This window comes from Scyliorhinus torazame, chromosome 31 (assembly GCF_047496885.1).
Source record: "Scyliorhinus torazame isolate Kashiwa2021f chromosome 31, sScyTor2.1, whole genome shotgun sequence".
Lineage (NCBI taxonomy): Eukaryota > Metazoa > Chordata > Chondrichthyes > Carcharhiniformes > Scyliorhinidae > Scyliorhinus > Scyliorhinus torazame.
Window position 1 is genome coordinate 2,523,406 of NC_092737.1, and position 10,913 is coordinate 2,534,318.

Consider the following 10,913-nt stretch of genomic DNA (forward strand, 5'->3'; position numbering starts at 1 on the left):
ATTTCGCTCTCGTTCACCCTCCTTCATCTTGTTTCGCTCTCTTTCACCCACCTACATCTCGTTTCACTCTCTTTCACCCTCCTTCGTCTCGTTTGGCTTTCTTTCACCCTCCTTCATCTCGTTTCGCTCTCTTTCACCCTCCTTCGTCTCGTTTCGCTCTCTTTCACCCTCCTTCCTCTCGTTTCGCACTCTTCCACGCTCCATCATCTCGTTTCGCTCTTTCCCCCTCCTTCGCCTCGTTTCGCTCTCTTTTACCATCCATCATCTCGTTTCACTCTCTTTTACCCTCTTTCGTCTCATTTTGCTCTCTTTTACCCTCCATCATCTCGTTTTGCTCTCTTTCACGCTCCTTCGTCTCGTTTCGCTCTCTTTCACCCTCCTTCATCTCGTTTCGCTCTCTTTGACCCTCCTGCATCTCATTTCGCTCTCTTTGATCCTCCTTCATCTCGTTTCGCTCTCTTTCACCCTCTTTTGTCTCGTTTCGCTCTCTTTGACCCTCCTTCATCTCGTTTCGCTCTCTTTCAACCTCCTTCATCTCGTTTCGCCCTCTTTCACCCTCCTTCATCTCGTTTCGCTCTCTTTCACCCTCCTTCGTCTCGTTTGGCTTTCTTTCATCCTCCTTCATCTCGTTTCGCTCTCTTTCACCCTCCTTCGTCTCGTTTCGCTCTCTTTCACCCTCCTTCCACTCGTTTCGCACTCTTCCACGCTCCATCGTCTCGTTTCGCTCTCTTTCCCCCTCATTCGCCTCGTTTCGCTCTCTTTTATCATCCATCATCTCGTTTAGCTCTCTTTTACCCTCTTTCGTCTCATTTCGCTCTCTTTTACCCTCCTTCATCTCGTTTCGCTCTCTTTCACCCTCCTTCATCTCGTTTCGCCCTCTTTCACCCTCCTTCATCTCGTTTCGCTCTCTTTCACCCTCCTTCGTCTCGTTTGGCTTTCTTTCACCCTCCTTCATCTCGTTTCGCTCTCTTTCACCCTCCTTCGTCTCGTTTCGCTCTCTTTCACCCTCCTTCCACTCGTTTCGCACTCTTCCACGCTCCATCGTCTCGTTTCGCTCTCTTTCCCCCTCATTCGCCTCGTTTCGCTCTCTTTTATCATCCATCATCTCGTTTAGCTCTCTTTTACCCTCTTTCGTCTCATTTCGCTCTCTTTTACCCTCCTTCATCTCGTTTCGCTCTCTTTCACGCTCCTTCGTCTTGTTTCGCTCTCTTTCACCCTCCTTCATCTTGTTTTGCTCTCTTTGACCCTCCTTCATCTCATTTCGCTCTCTTTGATCCTCCTTCTCTCTCGTTTCGCTCTCTTTCACCCTCCTTCATCTCGTTTCGCTCTCTTTGACCCTCCTTCATCTCGTTTCGCTCTATTTCACCCTCCTTCATCTCGTTTTGCTCTCTTACACCCTCCTTCATCTCGTTTCGCTCTCTTTCACCCTCCTTCATCTCGTTTCGCCGTGCTCAGATGTTGCGAGCGGCAGCAAGACTGCTCTCTTTTGGCAAGCGCCGCAAGAATATTTTGACACTTTTTACAAACCCCTGACCCTAAACCTAACCCTAACACTAGCCCTAACTTTTGGACACTTTTTACAAGCCCCTAACCGTAACCCTAATTTCTTGACACATTTTACTATCCCCTAACCCTAACCCTAACCCTAAAAATTAGATTAAAGGATGCAATTTTAAGCTACTTATTGCCTCCTAAAATGTGCAAATATTTTGCGGCGCGCACTTCGTGCGCAGATGTTGCGAGCCTATGGGCTCGCCGCCTAGCGGTACCAAGTGGACTCTCTTTCGTCGAGCGCCGCAAGAATTTTTTGACACTTTTTACAATCCCCTAACCCTAACCCTAACACTAGCCCTATCTTTTGGACACTTTTTACTTCGTGCGCAGATGTTGCGCGCCTATGGGCTCGCCGCCTAGCGGCAGCAAGTCGACTCTCTTTCATCAAGCACCGCAAGAATATTTTGACACTTTTTACAAACCCCTAACCCTAACCTTAGACCTAACCCTAACCCTAACACTAGCCCTATCTTTTGGACACTTTTTACTTCGTGCGCAGATGTTGCGCGCCTATGGGCTCGCCGCCCAGCAGCAGCAAGTCGACTCTCTTTCGTCAAGCGCCGCAAGAATTTTTTGACACTTTTTACAAACCCCTAACCCTAACCCTAACACTAGACCTAACTTTTGGACACTTTTTACAAACCCCTAACCCTAACCCTAATTTTTTGACACTTTTTACTATCAACTAACCCTAACCCTAACCCTAAAAATTACATTAAAGGATGCAATTTTAAGCTACTTATTGCCTCCTAAAATGTGCAAATATTTTGCGGCGCGCACTTTGTGCACAGATGTTGCGAGCCTATGGGCTCGCCGCCTAGCGGCAGCAAGTCGACTCTCTTTCATCAAGCACCGCAAGAATATTTTGACACTTTTTACAAACCCCTAACCCTAAACCTAACCCTAGCCCTAACTTTTGGACACTTTTTACAAACCGCTAACCGTAACCCTAATTTTTTGACACTTTTTACTATCCCCTAACCCTAACTCTAACCCTAAAAATTAGATTAAAGGATGCAATTTTAAGCTACTTATTGCCTCCTAAAATGTGCAAATATTTTGCGGCGCGCACAACGTGCACAGATGTTGCGAGCCTATGGGCTTGCCGCCTAGCGGCAGCAAGTGGACTCTCTTTCGTCGAGCGCCGCATGAATTTTTTGACACTTTTTACAATCCCCTAACCCTAACCCTAACACTAGCCCTATTTTTTGGACACTTTTTACTTCGTGCGCAGATGTTGCGAGCCTCTGGGCTCGCCGTCTAGCGGCAGCAAGTCGACTCTCTTTCGTCGAGCGCCGCATGAATTTTTTGACACTTTTTACAAACCCCTAACCCTAACCCTAGCCCTAACTTTTGGACACTTTTTACAAACCCCTAACCCTAACCCTAATTTTGACACTTTTTACAATCCCCTAACCCTAACACTAGCCCTAACTTTTGGACACTTTTTACAAACCCCTAACCCTAACCCTAATTTTTTGACACTTTTTACTATCCCCTAACCCTAACCCTAAAAATTAGATTAAAGAATGCAATTTTAAGCTACTTATTGCCTCCTAAAATGTGCAAATATTTTGCGGCGCGCACCATGTGCGCAGATGTTGCGAGCCTATGGGCTCGCCGCCTAGCGGCAGCAAGTCGGCTCTCTTTCATCAAGCACCGCAAGAATATTTTGACACGTTTTACAAACCCCTAACCCTAACCCTAGCCCTAACCCTAACCTTAACCCTAACACTAGCCCTAACTTTTGGACACTTTTTACAAACCCCTAACCCTAACCCTAATTTTTTGACACTTTTTACAATCCCCTAACCCTAACACTAGCCCTAACGTTTGGACACTTTTTACAAACCCCTAACCCTAACCCTAATTTTTTGACACTTTTTACTATCCCCTAACCCTAACCCTAAAAATTAGATTAAATGATGCAATTTTTAGCTACTTATTGCCTCCTAAAATGTGCAAATATTTTGCGGCGCGCACTTCGGGGGCAAGTGTTGCGAGCCTATGGGCTCGCCGCCTAGCGGCAGCAAGTCGTCTCTCTTTCGTCAAGCACCGCAAGAATTTTTTGACAATTTTTACAAACCCCTAACCCTAACCCTAACACTAGCCCTAACTTTTGGACACTTTTTACAAACCCCTAACCCTAACCCTAATTTTTGACACTTTTTACAATCCCCTAACCCTAAACATTAGATTAAAGGATGCAATTTTTAGCTACTTATTGCCTCCTAAAATGTGCAAATATTTTGCGGCGCGCACTACGTGCGCAGATGTTGCGAGCCTACGGGCTCGCCGCCTAGCGGCAGCAAGTCGACTCTCTTTCATTAAGCGCTGCAAGAATTTTTTGACACTTTTTACAAACCCCTAACCCGAAACCTAACCCTAACCCTAAACCTAACACTAGCCCTAACTTTTGGACACTCTTTACAAACCCCTAACCCTAATTTTTTGACACTTTTTACTATCCCCTAACCCTAACCCTAAAAATTAGATTAAAGGATGCAATTTTTAGCTACTTATTGCCTCCTAAAATGTGCAAATATTTTGCGGCGCGCACTTCGTGCGCAGATGTTGCGAGCCTATGGGCTTGCCGCCTAGCGGCAGCAAGTGGACTCTCTTTCGTCGAGCGCCGAAAGAATTTTTTGACACTTTTTACAATCCCCTAACCCTAACCCTAACACTAGCCCTATTTTTTGGACACTTTTTACTTCGTGCGCAGATGTTGCGAGCCTATGAGCTCGCCGTCTAGCGGCAGCAAGTCGACTCTCTTTCGTCAAGCACCGCAAGAATTTTTTGACACTTTTTACAAACCCCTAACCCTAACCCTAACACTAGCCCTAACTTTTGGACACTTTTTACAAACCCCTAACCCTAACCCTAATTTTTTGACACTTTTTACAATCCCCTAACCCTAACACTAGCCCTAACTTTTGGACACTTTTTACAAACCCCTAACCCTAACCCTAATTTTTTGACACTTTTTACTATCCCCTAACCCTAACCCTAAAAATTAGATTAAAGAATGCAATTTTAAGCTACTTATTGCCTCCTAAAATGTGCAAATATTTTGCGGCGCGCACCATGTGCGCAGATGTTGCGAGCCTACGGGCTCGCCGCCTAGCGGCAGCAAGTCGACTCTCTTTCATTAAGCGCTGCAAGAATTTTTTGACACTTTTTACAAACCCCTAACCCGAAACCTAACCCTAACCCTAAACCTAACACTAGCCCTAACTTTTGGACACTCTTTACAAACCCCTAACCCTAATTTTTTGACACTTTTTACTATCCCCTAACCCTAACCCTAAAAATTAGATTAAAGGATGCAATTTTTAGCTACTTATTGCCTCCTAAAATGTGCAAATATTTTGCGGCGCGCACTTCGTGCGCAGATGTTGCGAGCCTATGGGCTTGCCGCCTAGCGGCAGCAAGTGGACTCTCTTTCGTCGAGCGCCGAAAGAATTTTTTGACACTTTTTACAATCCCCTAACCCTAACCCTAACACTAGCCCTATTTTTTGGACACTTTTTACTTCGTGCGCAGATGTTGCGAGCCTATGAGCTCGCCGTCTAGCGGCAGCAAGTCGACTCTCTTTCGTCAAGCACCGCAAGAATTTTTTGACACTTTTTACAAACCCCTAACCCTAACCCTAACACTAGCCCTAACTTTTGGACACTTTTTACAAACCCCTAACCCTAACCCTAATTTTTTGACACTTTTTACAATCCCCTAACCCTAACACTAGCCCTAACTTTTGGACACTTTTTACAAACCCCTAACCCTAACCCTAATTTTTTGACACTTTTTACTATCCCCTAACCCTAACCCTAAAAATTAGATTAAAGAATGCAATTTTAAGCTACTTATTGCCTCCTAAAATGTGCAAATATTTTGCGGCGCGCACCATGTGCGCAGATGTTGCGAGCCTATGGGCTCGCCGCCTAGCGGCAGCAAGTCGGCTCTCTTTCATCAAGCACCGCAAGAATATTTTGACACGTTTTACAAACCCCTAACCCTAACCCTAGCCCTAACCCTAACCCTAACACTAGCCCTAACTTTTGGACACTTTTTACAAACCCCTAACCCTAATTTTTTGACACTTTTTACAATCCCCTAACCCTAACCCTAAAAATTAGATTAAAGAATGCAATTTTAAGCTACTTATTGCCTCCTAAAATGTGCAAATATTTTGCGGCGCGCACCATGTGCGCAGATGTTGCGAGCCTACGGGCTCGCCGCCTAGCGGCAGCAAGTCGACTCTCTTTCATTAAGCGCTGCAAGAATTTTTTGACAATTTTTACAAAAACCTAACCCTAACACTAGCCCTAACTTTTGGACACTTTTTACAAACCCCTAACCCTAACCCTAATTTTTTGACACTTTTTACAATCCCCTAACCCTAACACTAGCCCTAACTTTTGGACACTTTTTACAAACCCCTAACCCTAACCCTAATTTTTTGACACTTTTTACTATCCCCTAACCCTAACCCTAAAAATTAGATTAAAGAATGCAATTTTAAGCTACTTATTGCCTCCTAAAATGTGCAAATATTTTGCGGCGCGCACCATGTGCGCAGATGTTGCGAGCCTATGGGCTCGCCGCCTAGCGGCAGCAAGTCGGCTCTCTTTCATCAAGCACCGCAAGAATATTTTGACACGTTTTACAAACCCCTAACCCTAACCCTAGCCCTAACCCTAACCTTAACCCTAACACTAGCCCTAACTTTTGGACACTTTTTACAAACCCCTAACCCTAACCCTAATTTTTTGACACTTTTTACAATCCCCTAACCCTAACACTAGCCCTAACGTTTGGACACTTTTTACAAACCCCTAACCCTAACCCTAATTTTTTGACACTTTTTACTATCCCCTAACCCTAACCCTAACCCTAAAAATTAGATTAAATGATGCAATTTTTAGCTACTTATTGCCTCCTAAAATGTGCAAATATTTTGCGGCGCGCACTTCGGGGGCAAGTGTTGCGAGCCTATGGGCTCGCCGCCTAGCGGCAGCAAGTCGTCTCTCTTTCGTCAAGCACCGCAAGAATTTTTTGACAATTTTTACAAACCCCTAACCCTAACCCTAACACTAGCCCTAACTTTTGGACACTTTTTACAAACCCCTAACCCTAACCCTAATTTTTGACACTTTTTACAATCCCCTAACCCTAAACATTAGATTAAAGGATGCAATTTTTAGCTACTTATTGCCTCCTAAAATGTGCAAATATTTTGCGGCGCGCACTACGTGCGCAGATGTTGCGAGCCTACGGGCTCGCCGCCTAGCGGCAGCAAGTCGACTCTCTTTCATTAAGCGCTGCAAGAATTTTTTGACACTTTTTACAAACCCCTAACCCGAAACCTAACCCTAACCCTAAACCTAACACTAGCCCTAACTTTTGGACACTCTTTACAAACCCCTAACCCTAATTTTTTGACACTTTTTACTATCCCCTAACCCTAACCCTAAAAATTAGATTAAAGGATGCAATTTTTAGCTACTTATTGCCTCCTAAAATGTGCAAATATTTTGCGGCGCGCACTTCGTGCGCAGATGTTGCGAGCCTATGGGCTTGCCGCCTAGCGGCAGCAAGTGGACTCTCTTTCGTCGAGCGCCGAAAGAATTTTTTGACACTTTTTACAATCCCCTAACCCTAACCCTAACACTAGCCCTATTTTTTGGACACTTTTTACTTCGTGCGCAGATGTTGCGAGCCTATGAGCTCGCCGTCTAGCGGCAGCAAGTCGACTCTCTTTCGTCAAGCACCGCAAGAATTTTTTGACACTTTTTACAAACCCCTAACCCTAACCCTAACACTAGCCCTAACTTTTGGACACTTTTTACAAACCCCTAACCCTAACCCTAATTTTTTGACACTTTTTACAATCCCCTAACCCTAACACTAGCCCTAACTTTTGGACACTTTTTACAAACCCCTAACCCTAACCCTAATTTTTTGACACTTTTTACTATCCCCTAACCCTAACCCTAAAAATTAGATTAAAGAATGCAATTTTAAGCTACTTATTGCCTCCTAAAATGTGCAAATATTTTGCGGCGCGCACCATGTGCGCAGATGTTGCGAGCCTACGGGCTCGCCGCCTAGCGGCAGCAAGTCGACTCTCTTTCATTAAGCGCTGCAAGAATTTTTTGACACTTTTTACAAACCCCTAACCCGAAACCTAACCCTAACCCTAAACCTAACACTAGCCCTAACTTTTGGACACTCTTTACAAACCCCTAACCCTAATTTTTTGACACTTTTTACTATCCCCTAACCCTAACCCTAAAAATTAGATTAAAGGATGCAATTTTTAGCTACTTATTGCCTCCTAAAATGTGCAAATATTTTGCGGCGCGCACTTCGTGCGCAGATGTTGCGAGCCTATGGGCTTGCCGCCTAGCGGCAGCAAGTGGACTCTCTTTCGTCGAGCGCCGAAAGAATTTTTTGACACTTTTTACAATCCCCTAACCCTAACCCTAACACTAGCCCTATTTTTTGGACACTTTTTACTTCGTGCGCAGATGTTGCGAGCCTATGAGCTCGCCGTCTAGCGGCAGCAAGTCGACTCTCTTTCGTCAAGCACCGCAAGAATTTTTTGACACTTTTTACAAACCCCTAACCCTAACCCTAACACTAGCCCTAACTTTTGGACACTTTTTACAAACCCCTAACCCTAACCCTAATTTTTTGACACTTTTTACAATCCCCTAACCCTAACACTAGCCCTAACTTTTGGACACTTTTTACAAACCCCTAACCCTAACCCTAATTTTTTGACACTTTTTACTATCCCCTAACCCTAACCCTAAAAATTAGATTAAAGAATGCAATTTTAAGCTACTTATTGCCTCCTAAAATGTGCAAATATTTTGCGGCGCGCACCATGTGCGCAGATGTTGCGAGCCTATGGGCTCGCCGCCTAGCGGCAGCAAGTCGGCTCTCTTTCATCAAGCACCGCAAGAATATTTTGACACGTTTTACAAACCCCTAACCCTAACCCTAGCCCTAACCCTAACCCTAACACTAGCCCTAACTTTTGGACACTTTTTACAAACCCCTAACCCTAATTTTTTGACACTTTTTACAATCCCCTAACCCTAACCCTAAAAATTAGATTAAAGAATGCAATTTTAAGCTACTTATTGCCTCCTAAAATGTGCAAATATTTTGCGGCGCGCACCATGTGCGCAGATGTTGCGAGCCTACGGGCTCGCCGCCTAGCGGCAGCAAGTCGACTCTCTTTCATTAAGCGCTGCAAGAATTTTTTGACAATTTTTACAAAAACCTAACCCTAACACTAGCCCTAACTTTTGGACACTTTTTACAAACCCCTAACCCTAACCCTAATTTTTTGACACTTTTTACAATCCCCTAACCCTAACACTAGCCCTAACTTTTGGACACTTTTTACAAACCCCTAACCCTAACCCTAATTTTTTGACACTTTTTACTATCCCCTAACCCTAACCCTAAAAATTAGATTAAAGAATGCAATTTTAAGCTACTTATTGCCTCCTAAAATGTGCAAATATTTTGCGGCGCGCACCATGTGCGCAGATGTTGCGAGCCTACGGGCTCGCCGCCTAGCGGCAGCAAGTCGACTCTCTTTCATTAAGCGCTGCAAGAATTTTTTGACACTTTTTACAAACCCCTAACCCGAAACCTAACCCTAACCCTAAACCTAACACTAGCCCTAACTTTTGGACACTCTTTACAAACCCCTAACCCTAATTTTTTGACACTTTTTACTATCCCCTAACCCTAACCCTAAAAATTAGATTAAAGGATGCAATTTTTAGCTACTTATTGCCTCCTAAAATGTGCAAATATTTTGCGGCGCGCACTTCGTGCGCAGATGTTGCGAGCCTATGGGCTTGCCGCCTAGCGGCAGCAAGTGGACTCTCTTTCGTCGAGCGCCGAAAGAATTTTTTGACACTTTTTACAATCCCCTAACCCTAACCCTAACACTAGCCCTATTTTTTGGACACTTTTTACTTCGTGCGCAGATGTTGCGAGCCTATGAGCTCGCCGTCTAGCGGCAGCAAGTCGACTCTCTTTCGTCAAGCACCGCAAGAATTTTTTGACACTTTTTACAAACCCCTAACCCTAACCCTAACACTAGCCCTAACTTTTGGACACTTTTTACAAACCCCTAACCCTAACCCTAATTTTTTGACACTTTTTACAATCCCCTAACCCTAACACTAGCCCTAACTTTTGGACACTTTTTACAAACCCCTAACCCTAACCCTAATTTTTTGACACTTTTTACTATCCCCTAACCCTAACCCTAAAAATTAGATTAAAGAATGCAATTTTAAGCTACTTATTGCCTCCTAAAATGTGCAAATATTTTGCGGCGCGCACCATGTGCGCAGATGTTGCGAGCCTATGGGCTCGCCGCCTAGCGGCAGCAAGTCGGCTCTCTTTCATCAAGCACCGCAAGAATATTTTGACACGTTTTACAAACCCCTAACCCTAACCCTAGCCCTAACCCTAACCCTAACACTAGCCCTAACTTTTGGACACTTTTTACAAACCCCTAACCCTAATTTTTTGACACTTTTTACAATCCCCTAACCCTAACACTAGCCCTAACTTTTGGACACTTTTTACAAACCCCTAACCCTAACCCTAATTTTTTGACACTTTTTACTATCCCCTAACCCTAACCCTAAAAATTAGATTAAATGATCCAATTTTTAGCTACTTATTGCCTCCTAAAATGTGCAAATATTTTGCGGCGCGCACTTCGTGCGCAAGTGTTGCGAGCCTATGGGCTCGCCGCCTAGCGGCAGCAAGTCGTCTCTCTTTCGTCAAGCACCGCAAGAATTTTTTGACAATTTTTACAAACCCCTAACCCTAACACTAGCCCTAACTTTTGGACACTTTTTACAAACCCCTAACCCTAACCCTAATTTTTGACACTTTTTACAATCCCCTAACCCTAAACATTAGATTAAAGGATGCAATTTTTAGCTACTTATTGCCTCCTAAAATGTGCAAATATTTTGCGGCGCGCACTACGTGCGCAGATGTTGCGAGCCTACGGGCTCGCCGCCTAGCGGCAGCAAGTCGACTCTCATTCATTAAGCGCTGCAAGAATTTTTTGACACTTTTTACAAACCCCTAACCCGAAACCTAACCCTAACCCTAAACCTAACACTAGCCCTAACTTTTGGACACTTTTTACAAACCCCTAACCCTAACCCTAATTTTTTGACACTTTTTACTATCCCCTAACCCTAACCCTAACCCTAAAAATTAGATTAAAGGATGCAATTTTTAGCTACTTATTGCCTCCTAAAATGTGCAAATATTTTGCGGCGCGCACTTCGTGCGCAGATGTT